This window comes from Diuraphis noxia, unplaced genomic scaffold, assembly GCF_037042655.1.
Source record: "Diuraphis noxia isolate RWA-SAM2 unplaced genomic scaffold, SU_Dnox_SAM2 contig0004, whole genome shotgun sequence".
Taxonomy (NCBI): Eukaryota; Metazoa; Arthropoda; class Insecta; order Hemiptera; family Aphididae; genus Diuraphis; species Diuraphis noxia.
The window spans coordinates 35,942,662-35,965,321 of NW_028301714.1; the positions used below are offsets into that span (position 1 = coordinate 35,942,662).

Below are 22,660 nucleotides of genomic sequence, written 5' to 3' on the forward strand. Positions count from 1 at the left end.
CACGGGGCTGCTTTGCTTCCACCTACTCCCCCCCCCCAACCCCCTCGCACATACGAACGCCCCCGTAAACCCGACTACAGCTTTTGCGTAGGCTGGACGAAATCGATTATAATAATATAGGTATACATTTGTGTGCACTGTATGTATATAATATATAACTCGCGAACGGGGTTTTACCACGTTAAATTCCTAACCCCTCCCCCCAACCTCCAACCCCACTACCGCCATCACTGAAGACGAAATGGAGAGGAGTGCGCAACGCGGTCAAAAACGCGCGAAAATTTGAATTTAATAATAACGAAATTACACTTCAACTGCAAATAGGACGACGGTCCTTTCTCCTTTGCGTCAATAACGTATAAGCTTAGTACGTCGTTCGTGTGACTATTTAAATAAAAAATTAGATACATTTTTTTATACCGCGGTGATTATAGATAGGTTAGTTTTGGTGATACACAATTTATTGTTTTCTCTGAAGCGCAAAACAAATTATTTCAAATATTTTAAAATATTTGTTTTTGGGCTGGGTACAACTTTTTTTTTCTAGTCGATTTTCGGGAGACCGATTTTTGCAACGCTTTGTTACCATAGAAACACAAATTAGCAATAAAAAATAAAAATAAATTTTCACAAAATGCTACTTAGATATTTTTCCGGTGCACCATAATATACGCTCTAACCTAACCTAACCTATATCTACGTAGTACGCATTTATTAATGCTAATAATAATATATGGTATCATATTAAATCAGTTGGTTATAATAAAGAATGTATATAAAAAAATTTATATTCTGGTATGAATTTATAACATATATTTTTGACGAATGTAAGTTCAAATTTGGCAGTTATTCAATTATTTAATATTTTTACCAATAAACTTTCTATTTTCAGCAATCTATTGGATATAATATTATATTTATAAATTTTCTCAGACATAATAAAACCTAATAAAATATCATATGAAAATCGATTTTTACATATTATGAGAATCAATTCGTACACTTTATTTGACCCCGGAACAAATTCCATATTACCCTAAAAAATGTATTAATGATTAATAATTTTTACTTGATGAGTAAAATATCTACAGGCAAACTACTTAGACTGATAGACCATTATATTATTTGGGTACGAACAATATTTTTAATAATGTTTTGAGTCAACAAAAATCAATCCATTAAAAAAAAAATATATCAAATATGAACATTATTTTCCCCATCATTGTACGTATATGAGCGCCATGACAGTATGCCACTGTCCAATTTTTAAAACATTATTTAGACTTTATTAAACAACAAGATGTGCAAATTAACAAGTACAATATTATTCGTACAGGAAAAAAATTATTTTAAAATATGTATCGTTATGTTAGTTATAGAATACCACATGATGTAGGTATAAATATTTTTAATTAAAAATTAGTAGGTAGGTACTTGTGTACAATTATATATGTATATAATTGTACAGTTTAATAATAGCTTATAATTTATACCACAAATAACTGATTTCACAATCAAAATATAGCTTTGTCAATTTTTGTAGTATTTCTACAATGATTCGTTATTATTTAATTATTATATTTTATTTTAAAAAAACCTTCTTTTTAAATATGCATATAATTATATATAATATATACTTTAATTTACCCACCGGTCATCGCCTACTATTAAAGGTATAAATTATACCATTCTTAAAACAAATATTTTTTCGCAAAGCTATATTGAGATTGAGAATGTATAATGGAGAAAATCATAAAATAACATACATATACATATATATTTCCTTTTGCTTTAGCCTCCACTTCGGATACACCTTACTACTTTAGCACTCATTTTCTTTCATAGATATGTATACTTACATTTTTTTTTTTTTGAATTAATAACAATTTATTTAATATAGAATAATATATCCTAGACAGACAAATCGTCTCCGCTCAGAATCGTTCTTCGTATACAATGATATTATAATATTATTGAATTCAAATTTAATACCATTTATTATAGTAACCCACTTGTAACCTACTGTACAGTGTACAGCAGAGTGACATCCACTTGCTCGCTTTTTTAAATTCTAAATTTTAATAATTATTGGTAGTTAACGTTTAAAATATTATCATTGATTTACTATTGTTTGACCACAGAGTGCATTAGTGAACACATAGTATTATGTTCATATATTTTCAAGGGTACAAAAATTTACAACAAAACTAGTAACTTTTTCATGTTTTTTGATTATTTTCCTCGTTATTCAGTTTTTCAATGACACATCTGACTACACTAATTATATTAATTATACATATATGCACTTTGTGAATGAAGCATCTGTGCAGCGCAATATAATAATTTATAATGTAATATACTTTAGACGTGTTAAAATGAAATTTTGTTCAATATACTCTTAGCTAGCATGATGTTCTATATTACATACCATATACTAATTATCTTGGCTAACATTAGTACTACAATGAGTGTGCTTGTGTGTGTACATGTCTATTCACAAACACTACTGGCATAAGCGTGCGCTACGGGGGAGGCAGGGGAGGCGGTTGCCTCCCCTGCGAGATTTTCCTCTACACCAAAATATAATATTATACCTACCAATTGGAGAAAATCGGGTGGGGGGATTGGAGTCTGGACCTCCTTAGCTAAAGTATTGCCTCCCCTGCCAAGAATACCTACGCACGCTTATGACTACTGGACATTTTAACCCGACCAGATAAACGCGTATTAAATTGTTATACACGATACATAATATACGTTTGTTGTCCAATTGTTTTTCCTTCTTATACAGTCATACAGAGTAAAAAACACTATAAGAAACGGATAAATTTACTAACTGTCACACAAAAAAGGTTATGTAACACACCTTATTTCGAACAAAAAAAAAACATACGTTCAGAAAGAAATTTATCGTTTTGTGATAAAAATAACCTTATTTACATCTCTTTAATACAATTTCATCCGATAGTAATTACTGTAGTTTCTTTCTTTCTTCTTGGCTTTTACGGGCAATTTAGGTCCATTGCCGCAACAACCATTTACCTCCATCTATCTCTATCCTGAGTTAGTTCTTTTCCGTCATTCACTCCCAGTCTCGATGCATTTTTTTTTATCCTGTATTTCCACCACTGTCTGGGCCGTCCTCTCGGCCTTCTTGTGTCCGGCCTCCGGACCTCCACACATGTCCAGCCCATCCCAGTCTACTACTCTTAAGGACTCAAATTATATTTGTTTCGCTATATAGTTCTTCTACTTCTCGGTTTGTTCTTACTTCGAAGTCCCTTAGAGTGTTTCTTTTTGGCCCAAATATCCTTCTAAGAACCTTCCGTTCAAACGTAGCTAGTCTATTTTCGCCTGTCTTTATTGTTGCCCAAGCACCGCAGGCGTATAGTGCTACCGGTCTTATCAGAACTTTGTACAACGTTATTTTCGTTTTCCATGATAGTAGTTTTGACTTGAGTAGGGGTACTAGTCCAAAGTAGCATTTATTTTCCGCTACCAGTCTTAGTCTAATTTCTTCATGACTGTCCGCCTTCTCATTAATATTTGCCCCTAAATTTTAAAGTTTGCTACTCTCTCAAAGTTATAATTATTCACTTTCAAATGCCTTATTTCATGATTGTGTCTCGTGACTATTATGTACTTTATTTTTTTTTTCATTCACCATTAATCCAATTTTTCCACCCTCTTCTATCTGTTTGTTAGAAGTTCTTTTAAGGTCTTCCTCACTCTCCGCCATTATTATTACATCGTCTGCGTATCCTGCCACTACCAGTTGCTGATCATTTCCTATTTTGATTCCCGTTGCTCCATCCAAAGTCTCACTCATTGCTGATTCCAGCGCTATATTAAAAAGGGCTGGTGATAAGGCGTCTCCCTGTCTTAAGCCTGTCCTTACCTCAAATTCTTCTGACTCTTCCCCTCCATACTTAACTTTACATTTCGACCCATTCACACATGCTCGAATCATTCTTATGATCTTTCTTGGTATCCCCAATTGGTCCATTACTTTCCATAGTCTTTCTCTATTCACTGAATCATATGCAGCTTTGAAGTCCACAAACAGTAGATGGACATCTTTGTCAAACTCGTGGCTTTTTTCGATTATCTTTTTGACAACATGGATTTGGTCCAGTGTCGATTTGCCAGCCATGGAACATGTTACTGTAGTTACTAGATATAAATTATAACATTATACACATAAAAATTAATTTTAACATTACTCATAACAAAATAGATAATTACAAATTTTCATACAGGTATTTAAAATTATATTATGTTATAATTTTATTCACACAATAATGATATTATGATACTAAAATTGTTACATAATAGCTTATAATGCCTAAGTAAAAATAAAAAATAAATCTTTGGAGAAATTTTCATGTCTTTATAAAGCCTGTTCATACTTTATACAAGAAATAATGTTATAATCTTATGATTATAATAATAATATAGCTGTATATAATATATGTATGTATCAACCGGTGTTACTGAGCCAAATATTTGGTTTTTTTAAGAAATATATTTGTGAATATATATATATTAATTGATGACACACTGATTATAATAATATTATAAAAATATATAACCTGCTTATGACAACCACATAAAAAAAATTGTCTTTTCGTGAACTGAAAAAAATGTCATGAGTGATTGTTACCCTTAAGCTATACCTATTAATAAAAGATTTGAAAAAATAAGCTATAAACGATCTATAGGTCTCAAGGTAATATCAATTGATATAAGTGAAATAACTTCTATTGAAAACGGTCCAGTAGTTTTTGAATATTTTATCTTCGGATAACAGTCCTGAGACCATTATCAACTTTTAGCTGTATAACCCGACTTTTCCCATGGAAAAATAAAAAAATATGAAATATATCAGTATAGGTATAACTGTATAGTAAAAAAGTGATTCATCAATAATCAATACTACCACTAGCGATAATATCAATTTTTTAGACGATATTAGAGCGCGTAACGTTTTCACATGATACATAATTTTGAATTCAATATATGTTCCCCAATTTTTTGATTAACTTACACCTAATTTTATATTTGTAGAGCCAACTTTTTGTATATAAATTGTTTGTTTAGTGGTATTTTATATATTAAAATAACATGATATATTTATTTTTTACCTTTCATTTTTATCATTTATTATTAATGTTAGTTTACTTACTATTTAGCTGTAATAACTTATAAAGAATAATTGAGTCCTATTAAGTCTTCAATTATTTTATTTTCAATTTTTCAAGTAGTAAATTATTGACAATCATATATTTATAAACTGGTATTGCAGCACATATAGTAGAAATACCAAGAAAATTAATTTAACTTGTTTTCAGTTATTACCGTTTTTTTATTGTTGTATGAAATGTTATATAAATGAAAACGGTTAATCTAACATCATTTAAACCTTTTGGATCTTTTTTTATTAGGATGATTTGCGATAGGCTGATTAAATTCAACAATAAGTTAACTTTAACAAGCTGTGTAATAGCTTGTTATTAAATTTATAGCACCTGACGATGATTGATAAGGATTCATTAATACATAAGTATATATTATGAATTCTTTCAAGTTAAAAAAATTAAAATAATAGTTAAAATAATACTTAACTGGTAAATCATGAGATTTTAATAAAAATATCTATGCTGATTTTTCTATAAGTATAATTGATAACTTAATGTTATTTGACGTTACTTATCGAATTATAATTGTCCCAAGACTTTATACAACATTAAAAAAAAATATATTTTTGAATTAATACATTTTCATCAAAAATACTGTATAAAATATAATAAATTATAATATTTTGATATTTTTGCATACCTATCAATTAAAAATAAAATAAAATCCATCAAATCGCGCTAACAATATAAGTAAAGATTATAAGTAAAGATCAGATTTATATGCATTTTAAATTGTAAAATATGCACAAAAAAAGTCAAAATATGAAAAAAAAAAACATACAAAAATAAATTTCAATTTTTATTATATTTTACATTTAATTTTAATTTTGTGCAGTGATAATTATTTATTCATTTTATTAAAATTTTCATAAACAAAAAATAAGATGTAGGACGTAGGTATAATATAGTAAATATACAATTCAAAAATGTAATTTGTTTAATAATAATTTAGTTTATAATCATCAATACATTGTAAGGTAAATTGTATTAAAATTAAATAGTAGATACATTGGTGACATAAATAAGAAAAAAGTACAAACAATTATGACGGAGATCTGAAATAATGTACTTGGGAGATGAAAAACTACGTTTAACATCAATACTGATTTCGGAACATATTTAAAATTGGCTATTATATCCGATGAATAATTTGGAACAAATAAATCATTGAAATTAGCACCTTGAAGTATGTTTGAAATTTCTTTTAAAACTATTAATCCATTAATTATTACACAAAAGTTTTTACATTTTGTTTTAATTATTGTACTATTTGCACTAGTAAGAAATTCATTGATAGAGTTTTCTATTGTTATAACATTTTTAACGAGTCTAGTGAGCTTACAATGGACAAATTAGAGGTTTCAAGCTTTTTGATACTTTCAACGATACATAAAAAAATTGCTCTAATGTAAGTAAGATAATTTGCTCAATACCTTTTTGGATCGTTAGGTATATTTGAACGGGTTTTTTGTTAACATATGAAAAAAACTATGTAGAAAATGCACTAACGTAAGAATATTCAAAGATAAGCAGTATAAAATTTTGATATATAATCTGTCAAGTAATGTGGAAACTCATTTACTGCATGTATATGATGTTGTATATAGCAACATGCATTTCATCCAAAATCTGGTCTTTAATTATAAATATATAAATCTTTCTTAAATCTTAAAAATATTATAAATTACCATTGTATAATAATAACTAATAAAATATAATAATATAGATAGTAGATACCAACACTGTATGCATTCATACTTTGCTGCATAATGTATAGGTATAGTGACGTATGATACAGGTTTGAGGTTTTAAAATATTAATCTTCATTACGACGTAGAACTTTAAAATACCTATAGACGATTAATAATTTGTATAAAATAAAATAAAATAATAAATTATTAATTTAATTCGACAGGAATAATTCAAAAACGTTTAAAAATATTGTCATTAAGTTATTTTTATCAAACTAAAACAAACATTATGACTATATTATATTTTATGTATATTCATTTAAATGTTCATAATTTCATTGTTAAACTAAGCCAAAAAATTTGTTTCCTATATTCGCAATACTTACAGAAAGTACATATTTGTGTAATCATTAGTATTTACTTTTAAACATTAGTTCATTTTATTTCAATTTTCAAGTTGTAAGAAATGTAGGTATAAGGCTTAATTTTTTATTCATATTGTGGATTACTTGAAAAATAATAAATTTATTGAATATTATTACTTCCATTGTATTTATAAAAAAAACTGTTCACAAAATAAAACTGTAATTTTACAAAACACAAAAAAAAGCATCTTACTTGATCATACAAACTAACGTTTTAAACTAGCTTCCACTTAATCTACTTTTTGAATGCTTATTTACACAATGATCCATGCATAATACAGTATACCACATACACATAGATGGTTAGAAGAGATTATAAAAATCATATTATTTCATCAAAGCTCGCTGAAGTATTTACGATTTTTGATATAAAATTATTTAAAAAGCATTTTACTTTTTATTTACATCTCTTTATCCTCTAAAAATATATTTTGGTACCAGTATATTAACTAAATAATCCTACTCTACTTTTAGTTTACCTAACCTACTTTTAGGCAAGTAAAAAAAATAATAATACGTCAACGATTTTTTCCCATTTATTTGATTTTACGTCAAAATCGTGTGTTATCTATCTTCAAACATAAGACTAAACTATGTTGGTAAATATCGTTTAATGTCAAAAACTATGTAAGAATTAATCTGCAGAGTAAGGGGGAAAACACCTGAGTACCTGACGCGTTAATAAAATACAACTAGGAATCCATGCCAAAACGATTCTCTGGCGTAACATATGTTACCAATTTTATGCCTTAAAATACTGATTTCAAGTACGTACCTGCAACATAGTAAGATATTATTGTTATATAACTACTCATACAGTATAAAATTATGCTCTTATGCAGCGTGCAGTAGGTACATTATATAAATATCATAAGAAAAACATATTATATATTGCACTCGCGTACTTATTTTGATATTTATTTTTGCGCGATATCAAATTTTGTGACTACCGGGTTACTATATTATACAGAAAACATATTATTACATGGATGGTAACCATAGTAATCATGGGCCACGTCCTACGCTCTATTCCCACGTGAACCTTAATATATATGTTATATACCTATCATGTTGCAAACGTGCACGTTTCAAATTTTTTGAGATGACATTGATTGTGGCCCAGTATGATTATAATAATAATGTATAGAACATGATAATATGCTCTACGGATAATCTACAGTTGAGCACGTTTCAGTCCAGTGGAATTAACAGAAATACCAAATTTTTCACCTCGTGTCTATAAGAAGTGCCTGGAGGATATTCTGGTACCAATATTAAAGATATTATATATTTAATTGGAACTATAGGCTGATTAACCGGGGCAACACCTCTAAATTGATAATCATCATTGAATATAATATTGTTTTACTATATTAGTATAATACTTATATTTAAAACTTAAAATTTAAATTATATGACAAGTCGTCTAGAGGTATAACACGATTTTTATGACCAACGAAAGTTTATATTATATTTATTATTATTATCAATAGATTAAAGCAGTTCAAACTTTGAACTGTAATTTTATCCGAAAAAATTGTAGATCAGTATCGATCTATATTATATTAATGGAGCAAACTGTTAAAAATTACTTAGAAAAGTTTTAAATATTTATAAATATCATAAATCAAATGCATATAGTACTTATATAGGTATAATAAAAACGATAATAGCAAACAATAGTCAGTAAGTGATTGAGGAAACTTATAATATTATATATTTTTATAATTTCAATAAAAGAACTATATCAACTACTTAGTACTTACATATCATTTTTTTTTCGTATAAATATTAAATATTAAAAAAAAAAATTGTGATCGAATTTTACATTTTTTTGACTCCAGTAAGAACAATTTAGAAAAACGTTGCTTAAAATTCCAAGCCAAAAGTTCTTTATTTTATAATACTTTTATGGCAGTTAAATAATACTTAGGTTCTTAGATTTTATTAATTTAATACAAAATAGAACTTATTCGTTTTATATTTTTGAAAAAAGTTTTATTTTTGAAAGCTATAAACTACAGCATTTTACTTATTTAAATTTAACTATATTCCATAAGAAGCATTATTCGCCTATTAAATATAACACGTATATAGTACCATTCAGACATTATAATATAATAATTGAAATAATAAAAAAAATTACTAATAGCCATAGCTGCAAAGTTTATATGATCAATAATAATAAAATTGAAATGCATTTTCTATAAGAACAAAAAAAAAAATAAACTAAATATATAAACACACGGTACAAACTGCAATATTAAACTACGCATTCTAAACATATAAACCATTTATAATAATAAGTTCATCATACAATAAACGTCGAAAGAACATCAGCTTAACAAAATCTAAAATAAAAAAATGAAAAAATGAGTTACTTTTAAAACATTTAAAAAATATATATATGAGAAGTAGAAAAGATAGATTATTTAGAAGGCATATGTTATAATAAATGCTTAAAAATTGTGTACACAAAAATCAACTAATTAAATTATGAAAAACAAATAAGCACGATTTACCTGGCACCCAAGGCAAATGTATTTAGAGAAGAATAAAAAAAAATTAGAAAAATTTAAACGGTAGGTTAGGAATGGACAAAAAAGACTGCAGTATATATACTATCATTATAAGAAAATCAGGACAGAATAATAAATAATAATATAGAAAGCAAATGGTTATGAAAGTAAAAAAATTGTGTAAATACAAATTACCTAAAGAATACTTATGAAAAGAAATTTGGAATGAGTGTATTGAAGCCCGCAGGCAAATGCATTTCAAGAGGCAAAAAAAATATTTAAAAAAATTATACAGTAGGATAAACACACTAAAGACTGCAGTATGTAGGCAATGTCAATAAAATCAAATACAAAAAAAAAAAACTAGTAAGCAAATTAATATCAGAATAAATTGATAATTTAGAATCCACATGGAATTCTGAAACATTGAAAATTATATACACAAATTCAACCAGAATTTAATTATGGAAAAAAAATTGGAATTAGGGTATTGGCATCCGTAAGCAAATACGTTACAAGAAGCAAAAAAAAATTTTGTATACCTACTCAAAAAGTAAAAATGGTAAAACTAATAAAAAAAAAAAAAATGAGAAGGGGTGTAATAGAGCCCGCCAGCAAATGCATTTCAAGAAGCAAAAAAAAAAATGTATACACAAAAAGTAAAAATGGTTACATTAATAAAAAAAATGAAAAGGGGTGTAAAAGAGCCCGCAGGCAAATGTAATGCATTAGCTTAATAATTGTGTACAGAAAAATCAACTAAAATCAAAAATCATAAGAAAAATGAGAAAGAGGGTGTTGGCGCTTGCAGGCAAAAGAATTTCAATAAGTAAATAAAAAAAATTTAAAATATTATTGAGATTGAAAGCACATTGCAGACTGCAGTACCTATGCAATGTGAATTTATTAAAAAAACTAATAAGCATTTCAAAATCTAGATATTCTATAGATTATTTAGAAAGTTTAATAATTATGTACACAAAAATCAACCAATATCAAAAACGAAAAAAAAAATGAGAAAGAGGCTGTTGGCGCCCGCAGGCAAAAGCATTTCAAGAAGCAAATAAAAAATTTTAAAAATATTATTAAGACACAAAAATCAACTAAAATCAAAAATCAAAAGAAAAATGAGAAAGAGGGTGTTGGCGCCCGTAGGCAAATGCATTTCAAGAATTAAAAAAAAAAATTTAAAAATATTATTGAAATTGAAAGCACATTGCAGACTGCAGTACCTATGCAATGTGAATTTATTAAAAAAAAATAATAAGCATTTCAAAATCTAGATATTTTATAGATTATTTAGAAAGTTTAATAATTGTGTACAGAAAAATCAACTAAACTCAAAAATGAAAAAAAAAATGAGAAAGAGGGGGTAGGCGCCCGCCGGCAAAAGCATTTCAAGAAGCAAATAAAAAATTTTAAAAATTTTATTAAGACACAAAAATAAAATAAAATCAAAAATCAAAAGAAAAATGAGAAAGAGGGTGTTTGCGCCTGCAGGCAAAAGCATTTAAAGAAGCAAATAAAAAATTTTTTAAATATTATTGAGATACAAAAATCAACAAAAATAAAAAAAATGAGAAAGAGGGTATTGGCGCCCGCAGGCAATAGCATTTCAAGAAGCAAATAAAAAATATTATTAAGACACAAAAATCAACTCTAATCATAAATGAAAGAAAAATGAGAAAGAGGGTGTTTGCGCCTGCAGGCAAAAGCATTTAAAGAAGCAAATAAAAAATTTTTTAAATATTATTGAGATACAAAAATCAACAAAAATAAAAATAAAATGAGAAAGAGGGTATTGGCGCCCGCAGGCAATAGCATTTCAAGAAGCAAATAAAAAATTTTAAATATATTATGCACATTGAAAACACACTAAAGACTGCAGTATGCAATATGAATTTAAGAAGAAACAAAATTACTATTAAGAACATTAATATCAAGATAATTTGATTGTCTAGAATAGTCAGTTGATTTAGAAAGTTTAATAATTGTGTACAGAAAAATCAACTAAAATCAAAAATGAAAAAAAAAATGAGAAAGAGGGGGTAGGCGCCCGCCGGCAAAAGCATTTCAAGAAGCAAATAAAAAATATTATTAAGACACAAAAATCAACTCTAATCATAAATGAAAAAAAAATGAGAAAGAGGGTATTGGCGCCCGCAGGCAATAGCATTTCAAGAAGCAAATAAAAAATATTATTAAGACACAAAAATCAACTCTAATCATAAATGAAAAAAAAATGAGAAAGAGGGTATTGGCGCCCGCAGGCAATAGCATTTCAAGAAGCAAATAAAAAATTTTAAAAATATTATTAAGACACAAAAATCAACTAAAATCAAAAATCATAAGAAAAATGAGAAAGAGGGTGTTGGCGCTTGCAGGCAAAAGAATTTCAATAAGTAAATAAAAAAATTAAAAATATTATTGAGATTGAAAGCACATTGCAGACTGCAGTACCTATGCAATGTGAATTTATTAAAAAAACTAATAAGCATTTCAAAATCTAGATATTCTATAGATTATTTAGAAAGTTTAATAATTATGTACACAAAAATCAACCAATATCAAAAACGAAAAAAAAAATGAGAAAGAGGCTGTTAGCGCCCGCAGGCAAAAGCATTTCAAGAAGCAAATAAAAAATTTTTTTAAATATTTTTATATATGAAAAAACATTAATCACTCCAGCATGCAATGTAAATATAAAGTAAAAAGAAAAAACTAATAAGCATTTTTTAATCAGGATAATATATTAATTCTTTAGAGAGTTTGAAAATTGTGAAGAACAAAATTAACAAAAAGTTTAAAATTAAAAAAAAAAATGAAATGGATATTTGTGCCCGTAGGCAAAAGCATTTCAAGATGCAAAAAAAAATTTTGTAAAAATTAAAAAGTATGTATAAACACTGAATACTGTAGTGTGTAACCTTAAATAGAAATAATAGAAAAAAACTATAAATAAAAATAATATCAGGATAAATTGATTATTTAGAATAGGCAGGTGATTTTGAAAGTTTAAAAATCGTGTACACAAATATCAACTAGCATCAAAAATAAAAAAAAATAAATGAGAAAGAGTGTGTATGCGCAGAATCAGAGGTTCATTATTTATTATTATTGACAATAATGGTTAGATGTAGGAAATACTGGTATAACACTATTATGGCTTTTAAACCATGTTAATTATTACGGTAATTGATATTCATTTTAATTGAAAAAAAATGTATGAATAATAAAGTTACAATTAATAATAAAAAAAAACAAATATATTAGTAAAAAAAAAAATTATATTTCCTCTACAAATTTTAAATATTTTCTTTCATTGTTATGATTAAAATGTCGTATACCTTGATAGTTAGTAGGAAAAGATCATTGCAATGTCACTAGTTCACTACCAGTGATGATATTTGTCTATCATCACCTTTGCTTTAACTTACCTAAGTTTATATAGGTACCTAACCTAACCTTCTTATGACTTTATTAACCATCAGCTTATCACGCGGGGAAGGCAGTGCCGTAGCCAGGGTTAGGATTTGGAGAGGGGAAAGTGTATACAGTACTATACACCCAATATCCCTCTTGAGAGGCTGACTACGGCACTGGGTTTAATAATAGTTAAAAGTATCAATCTGAATTATCGTACAACAATAAATAGTACTTGGGTTACGCGAGACAAACGGATGGTTAACTTTGACACCTTGAATAAAAAGATCCTTAGTTGGTCTCCGATATAAGTGTTTGCTAATCAAGTTGTCCAATTGACTGTTAACCTCTTAAAACTTAGATCATACATTATGGATATAGCCATTACGCCTCGGTAGTATAGTGGTAAGTATCCCTTTTTGTCACAGCAACCTGTGTTTGGTTGAGGAAAGTTTAAACGGGTTGCTTTCGTGCTTGTACATTAGTACTGGCTGGATGTTTACCGAGTTATCCACGCAAATTTCGTCCACGTAAACAATTTTAAACTTATAATATAAACTATGAATATCTTATGTAGAGATTGGAATACTGTCATCACATCTATAGTATATGATCTAAGGTTGGCACAATAACTGTGATCAAAACTTGGTAGTATGAATACTAATTAAACATAAATTGTAAATGTAATAACAAATAAGTATTAATGATGTATTTATATATGTTTTATATCCGACTTATAAATCTTATGGGATGAATTGACCTATTACTATTATTTTAAAATTAATAATTTTTTTGATAGCTGTTGAACATTCATTTTTATGTTTCACGCTTGTAAGAAAAACTAAATACTTGGAAATGTAAGATGTACTCTTTAAAGCAAAATAACTTTGAAGTATAAGAATATAAATGGTTTATAATAATTATTTTTTTTATTTTTAACACCATCATGATGCATCATGATAATTATATTTTATTTTTATATGGGACCTAGTAAACCGACCACTGCTGAAGTGGAATTATTACAATTTTTTATATTTTTAATGTTTTCCCCTCAGCGTCTGTTTACTTTTATGATATATTGATGTGTTTACATGTGATAAAGATAAAATGTCCAGATCAAAGTTTAACCATCTGAAATATCTAAAATTACATACTCATTGTTAATTATTATTTTTTAAATGTTATACTACGAACTATAATGTATTATAGACTTAAACAATGTACAATTGGATTCGTAATAATTGTTCTGTCGCATACAATACACATTTTGTTTAAAATAAGTATCAGCAACTATGGCCATTAGCATTTTGTAGGTAATTATGGGTTGTTTAGAAACATGTGTGTATGTGTGGCAAGGATTCGTCTCTAAGAACCCAGGTGGTCACCCATCCAGGAGCTAGTGACGCCAAGCGATGCTTGTCCACTCCACACCACGGCCAAATTACACTTTTTGTCAACCGATCTATTTAAGTTTAAATAGAAATATTATTTTTGGAATTCTTACGACTATTCTGTGCATATTTGCCAGATGCAAATTTTTTTTCAAAGTATCAACTGCATATTGGTCTTCCTTTTTGGTTTGACACACATGTAAATAGGACGAGGATTCGTCACTAAGAAACCAGATGGTCGCCCATCCGGGAGCTAGCGACGCCGATCGATGCGTTGACTTAAGAAAAAGTGACTTCGGCCAACCACCGTACCACACCAGGCCCCAAATTTACTGTATAAACATATATAATACAAAAAGTACTTGTACGTCTATTTTTCATCAAGTTCAAGTATGTTTTTGTTTATTTAGATAATAATTACAATTCGTATGTCACTCAAAATATTAAATGAGTGGTAAATATATTTACATGGCAACAATAATTTTAAAAAAAATGTTCTAACCTAACCTTAAATTTAACACATCAATTTGGATCATAAAAACAGTATACGACTAAAACTATTACCTAGTATAGTTTCCTATAACTCGCGGCTAAAATTAAATATTTTAAAGACAGACCGTATTTCTCAAAAAAATTACCTGTGGCCAAATTTTATTTCTTTCATTATTAGAGATTTAGATTAATTTATTTAACTGGTAGTAGAAGTAGGTATATCGGTCTCGTATAACGTCATTCTTATAGTTCTCAATTCCATTGAAAAGTTGTTTTTCTTTTACTTGTACAAATTACTATTACGAATCTTTATTTTCCATAATTGTATGTCTACTATATGTCATGTTAAACCATTCAAGAATATCATCATTAATTTTAGTTAAACAATGTATTGAATTGAATTTATTAATTTCTAACTGACTGTTACCATTTACCAATATGTCTCACTTATTACTGGTACAGCATATTTTAAAATGTATGTAATAAAATCATATATGATATGTACATACAAATTTAATGAGGTAATTTTTAGTGTAATAATAAATAGAGGAATGTATACATTTTTTTAGGATATATTAAACTGCATATATTTGATGGATTTTTAGTAAGTACATAAAAGTCTTCGCTCTACAATTATTACTTATTATTTGTACCCCCAATCATGCCTAATTTCAAATTTATCACAGTTAATGTTCAGTCTTGTAATGTACTTAAATAAAAGTATTCAAATACTTTTTAAATTAGAAGTTCTCAAATTAATATTAGCATGATGAAATTTTTTTTTCCTATTAATCTAGGGGGTGGTTGATGCACAAAACACTTTATATTTAATATATAATAAAAATTACTAACTGTACTTAAAGTACATGATTAATATTTTTTCAAAAAAATATTTTATCACTGCTGTATTTGAATACATTAAATAGTATCTTTTACTAGACTGTAATAATGTAAACAATCAACAATCAAGAGCTTTTTCAACTTAATAACACTTGAGAGGACGTCAGTACATTACTTTTCTCTCTCTCTAGCCCACGCACAACATGGTAAATTTTACGTTCACTATAATCATAATAATTTTTAAAAGTAGAGTGAAATTACCTCTTTTAAAATTTAAAGGTAGGTATATGATAATTATCTAAAGCTTCTCATAGGATACATTTTGAAGTGAGTTATGTATATTTCAAATGCTCATGATAACTTGCTTAAAAATTGAGCCTTCATATACGATATGCTCTAGATAATAATCTTACTATTCATTTCACTCTAACTTTAGAAATAATTAAAATAATTATCATTATTGTGAACGAAAAATTTGCTATATTGTGCGTGGATTAAAGAAAGAAAATATTCGCCGACATCCTCTTATCCGGCCTAACCAATCTTCTCTTTTTATTCTATCCAATATAAGTCGTAGGTTGTAAACCTATTAACTTGGTAGTTTCAGCCAAAGGGTCGAGTGACCTTTGCATTTCAAGATCCTTTCCTACGTATTCGTCATTGTTAACATAACTTTTCTACCTAACTATTCCCCCTTCTCACGCCTAAACTAACCCTCTCCCCCTCTCTAACCACCTTACCCTCATCCTATCATTCTCTCCCTTACTCTCTCCCTAATCTCATCCAATCTATCTTTCTCTCCCCCATAGCTCTTACCTATACCTTCAATCCCCCTCACTCTTTCACTCTCTCCCTCACAATTTATATCTATCTATCTCCCACTCCATCTCACCATCTCTACCCCCACCCAACAATCACTCTCTCTCTCTCTCACCTAGTCTAATTACCACCTTATCACTCTATCTCTCCCTCTCTCCCTATATTATCTCCCCACTCTCAAACACCCAGTATTTATAGTACCTACCAGTGGCGAAGCGTCATAGGAGACAAAGAGACAACGTCTCCCCACTTAGAAATTAGAACACGGGACAAACAAATAATTATTTTGTTTTATTTAATATTAGAAAATGTGAATTTTATTTTATATTATAAAATATATTATGTATATGTTTCAGTATTGTTAAAATCGGTTTTTCGTTGTAGTGTTGTACAGTTATGGATTTCTTAAAATAGATTAGAAGCGCGCGATACGGCCGTGCGTACGAGCTGGCGATACGGGTCATTCCAAATATGGTATTATATCTAAGAGACGTTGCGACGCAACGTCTCACAAATATGGGGACGCGGGTACAGGGGATTGTCAATCAGAGTGGGGTTTACTATGTACGCTATGAGACATGTCTCGCCGTTCGTAATTACCTCAATCCTTAATATTTATTATTTAATACGTTGCCGTTGCGATTGTCACACTCACGCCGCGCCATCGTAAACTTGTAGTGTTTTATTTTATTGCATATATTATGTTTATGTACAATATATTATGTTATATTAAATATTAATTAATATTATCTTTAGTATATATTTTAAGTTTTTAAATATAATTCAATTTTGTTTTTAGTTTTTGAACATTTATTTTTTACCTTATAAGTTATAGATAATGTCCATAATTGCCGGGCTCAAGCACGAAAAAAAAGGGGGGGAGTCTAGGCATATTAGTGCCATTTTTTTTCAGTGTCTCCCCGACCAAAAACCTCAAGCCTCGCTACTGGTACCTACAGGTCATCGTACCTGATAATCGGTGAAAATATTTAAATATCATTGAGGAAATTATTTTTTAAAAAATTAAAAAATTATACCTGACCAATTTCCTAATTTTTATCATGACTTTATTGATAGCCGAAATAGTAATATACCAGTGGTTACAAAAAATTGATTGAAAAATAGCACACATTGCGTATCCCCTGATTAATTAACAATATAATAATCTACTGAAAAATAGAAAATTACTTACCCCATGACTGAATCAATATCTGCTATAAAACTTAATCTTCGAAACATTCACACAGGCTACACAGCTTGGCAGTTGGCACATTTTCATTAACAAATTCCATCTCTTAAATGTCAATAAAATTTTCATTAATATGTTATGAGGTTATGGCCTATTCATTTTTAGTTATTACAGATAATAAATAACTAAAATAACCTGTTTAAAGTTTAATTTTTATCTTGTTTACCCAAACATTATGTGTTATTTTATGTTTTAAATATATTATTCAAGACCTTAGGTATTATTTTTATACCAATATAATATTTCTTAACTAGCCACAACAAGTAAGTTATCTACTAGAATTCAGGTAACTACCTGTTCATTTTTATTTTAATAATAGAATGAGTAATTTTAATTGTTTATTAGTTGATGAATTTATTTTATTTTAATAATTTATAAATATTATTCCTATTTATTATTCTATTTAATAATTCCAACTTTTTTTTGTTTTACCTTCAAGGTTATATACATATAATTATTATATACCTTATATAACAATAAAATATATATTGTACTAAATAGGAAACTATCCTATAACTTCTAACGTTGGATTTAGAAAAAATTACCTGTTATAAAATAAAAATTGTGTCATATATAAGTTATGATGAGTTATGACTTATCAGTTATAAAAGATATTAAATCTATTCATTAAACAGAAATATTTAATTCAAGAATTTACCTATAGGTAATAATTTATAATTATAATTATACTATATGACTGGCGGCCGGAAAAATACTGTGGCTTTTTAATTTCATGCATTTCAAGAATAAAATATGGGTGGGTAGCATATTTTTTTAACATTAAATATTTATTTATGTTATATTACTCGCACATATATTTACATTACTAAGATAAATCCAATGACATATTATATTATAATACGCAATACTTTATATCAAAGATACCGTTATTTTCTTTAAAATAATGAAATGTGGACAAAGTATAATAACCAAAATAATTTTTAAATTTATTTATTTGATTTTTGAGTAATACCTAGGTATGGTGTTTAAATATTAGAATCACACTAGATGTTAATAATTTGAATAAATAATACTAATTTTTAACTTTTATTTTACAGTGCCCTCGGTGCATCTTACTTTATTCATTTTGAATACTTTTTTTTAAAGACTTATAATATAAGTAAAAAGAAAATTTTAGAAATATTGAATTTAAATTAATTTAAAATATGAATATTTAGTGATGATCATTAATTATTTATTAATGCGAAAATCGCTACCTATTGTTAAAGAGTAGGTACCGACATGTACCTCCATTTTTTTTATAAATTTAAAACGCAAAAGAATATAAGTATGAAAACAAACTTACCTTAAATATCGATTCTTTTTGGCTTCAGTGGAGTCCGTGACTGACGCTGACTGAATTGAAGTCTGGAAATAATGTGATTTATGAAAGAAAAATATATATACGGAATGCACTATATGTTTTTCGTTCATATCTGCTTTGTTAGCTAATTGAATTGTTAGAATCATTATTCATTGATCAACTGTGACTTCTGCATGCATCGACATTTAAAATCGCCACAGATTATATTATATTAAATCAATAAAGATAAATCCATAGATATATAATATTATAATACAACTTTTATATTAAAAAGGTCCACGTTTACAACTTTTTCATTGAAATAATTAAGTGTGGTAAAACAATTATGCCGAAATAATTTATAACTTACAATTAAAATTATTTATAAATTATGTATAGGTATCTAGGTTTGTTTTAACTATTAGGTATTTTTAAATTTATTTAAATTGCATGCCAAACTGAACCATACAAACTAATCCACAAGTTTATAAATGATAAAATCTACAATATTTCATGAGTAAGGTATTCGATTTATTTACATAAGTAAAGTAGTTTAAGCGTATTTTTTTTTTTTTTTGGGGGGGGGGAGGATTAATCTGAAAACTTCCTGGTAATAATTAAATGTACTTACTTACCTACCTACACTTAAAATACCTATGTTTAATAATTGTTGAATTGGGGCAAGGGTGTACTGTTTATAATAGGTACTATTTACAAAAATAATTTTGAATATTCTTTGAATAGATTGCGGCGTACTTACTTAATGAGTAAAAAATAACTCGACAACCGCCGGGCTGTTGTAAAGTTGCTTCGTCTTTTTTATGCATTGCGCGCTTCGGTATTTACGACGTTTGCTGGTTTCGAAGTATTTAAAATATATTAGACCATTCACAACAAAAAGATAAAAAAGACTTACAAAAATATTGAAACTTCTGTTTGTGTGGTTACTAACGCTGTATCGCATCATATTCGCCACTTAATCGTTTTTTTGCCATAGATTAATACTTTATATGTATATCATTATAATATAAGTAAGTTATAATTATAAATACTTAAAAGGTCTTAGAGATTTTAGAAATTTAGCGCATTCACTGATGAGATAGCTATATATGGTCCATATAGTCATATAGAGTACCATATTTTGTCATATAGGTACTCAGAAATTTCAAATTTTAACCATTATAAGTTCTACTTGACATATTTATAAAATAAAGGGGTCTTACTCTTACACCTGCCAACTGCAGTTATGAATGCTAGTATAATACTACGACAGAGTAAAAAAAAACTGACACATTTTGTTGTATAATACAAAAAATATTAACCGTAGGGACTTGAAACCTTTATCCTTTACATCTGTATAGGTATTATAATTTATAATATTTTAGTAAATTTAGGGATGGTTGTGTGTATATTGTTTTATGCATAAATACCTAATTCATTCATTTTTATTCTCTATATCTACGTGACCTAGTAACTATAATTATTGAATTTTTATTTTCATTATTTTATTATAATTGTATTTTTATTTATAATATAATATCCATATGGATGAGGGCGATTTAAAGCGTGATTATAGTAAGTGGAGGTACCTACTTCAATTTGCACCAATAACATTAATTTATTATTGTTGTTAATTGTTATATATATATATCCTTGAAGTCTAAAATATTTTTTAAATGTTAAGTGAGAGAAGGGTAATGGGTATACATATAGTCATATAGAATACTATTGATGTATGCATTATTATTGTATTGTAATTTTATTAAAATGTATTTATATGATGAATGTACCCTTTTTTCTTTATTTTTAATTGATATAAACCCATGTCCCATACCCAATATTTACAATATTCAATTAATCCTCTTGTTAGATACATCAAATTTTTTTAGAAGTTTAGTAGTATCTACATTAAATAATAATACTTATGTTTTACATTGATAAATCTCAACTCATTTATCTAAAATATTTGCTGATCTAATTTACATCATTAATCTATGCAAAGTGGAAAACAGTCTTTAAATGCTACCTATTGCAACTTGCAACACTAAATTAAATACCTACTTGTATTTCAAAGTAATTTTACAATAAAAAAGACTTGTGTCTTATTGATAGTTTAAGTCTTTTTCATTTTTTCATTAATTCTGTGCAGGAAAAAGTCATGGTTCTCAAAGAACAATTTTAATTTTAAAAAAACTTTGGCTATTGTATATAAAATACATAACAATAAGGAGACCAATTTGAGTAATTTATACGGTAGGTACCATGTTGCTATGAAAACTTCAATTAATTATTTTCTATGATATAATAATGTTTTACCTTTTATATGATTGTGGTATAAGATATTAAATCAAGTGCATAATTTATTTGAAAAATATTACTGAATTAAAACCTAATTTTAAAAATATGGATAACTGAACATAGTCATATCCATTATCTGAGTGTCAAATTATTACTTTAATAAATTACCTATTTGAACAAATATGAAATATTAGACAAAATATATAAATTAATTAAATACCTACTTAATACCAATTACAATCAAAAAATATTTTTCATTGATCTAGTACCTAGCTCATAACTTCATAAGCAATTAATAAATATGAATAATGCACAGTCAATTAGTTTGTTGTGATTTGGATAAAAAAACATTGAACATTGGTAATGAATGTTAATCATTCTTCTTTTTTTTTTAAGTCAATCAAGAACAGTATTCAACAAGTATATTTTCCATATACATTTTCAAATGACCCTTAAAGTAAATTTATCAATTAGTTACAAACATCTGAAATTAATTTTAATTATAGTTATAATTATATTATAGTATTTCTATTTACGAACTAATCATTAATCTATAATTTATGTAAAAGTTTTCTGCAATAGACACAAATCACAAATGGCAATTTTATGCCCAAATGGCCAATTCAATTTTATGTTATCCCATTTCTTATTAATTATTTGATGATACTGAATGTTAAATCAAATTAATTTTTTATTTTTCAATAATTATTATCAAGTGAAGAATTACAAATTTTTTCCATTTTATTTATTTCATTCCAAGGTAAGAATTAAAATAATTTGAATCAAAACATTTGAATAAAATTACGATAAAATTAATTGTTAATTCTAATTATTGAAAAGTAAAAAATAAATATGAGTTTACCTACAATGTTGTCAAGTATTCATGGTCATTAATAAGGAACGGTTAATTTACAAAACTGTACAAGATTTTTAATTAGATACCAAATACCTTCCTAAATTAGTATAAATACAATATTGATATTGAATATAACAACAATTTTCAATACATTGT

The 22,660-nt window shown here is 27.3% G+C and overlaps 1 long non-coding RNA gene across 1 annotated transcript; it reads right to left on the reverse strand.

Moving 5' to 3' along the window:
• Positions 1 to 9,473: 9,473 nt before the first annotated feature.
• Positions 9,474 to 20,735, reverse strand: LOC149056013 (uncharacterized). Its single transcript, XR_016191586.1, has 4 exons — positions 20,111 to 20,735; positions 19,354 to 19,415; positions 17,991 to 18,092; positions 9,474 to 9,665 (listed from the first exon to the last, which is right to left on the reverse strand). It is a non-coding gene; the product is annotated as an uncharacterized LOC149056013 (long non-coding RNA).
• Positions 20,736 to 22,660: the final 1,925 nt, after the last annotated feature.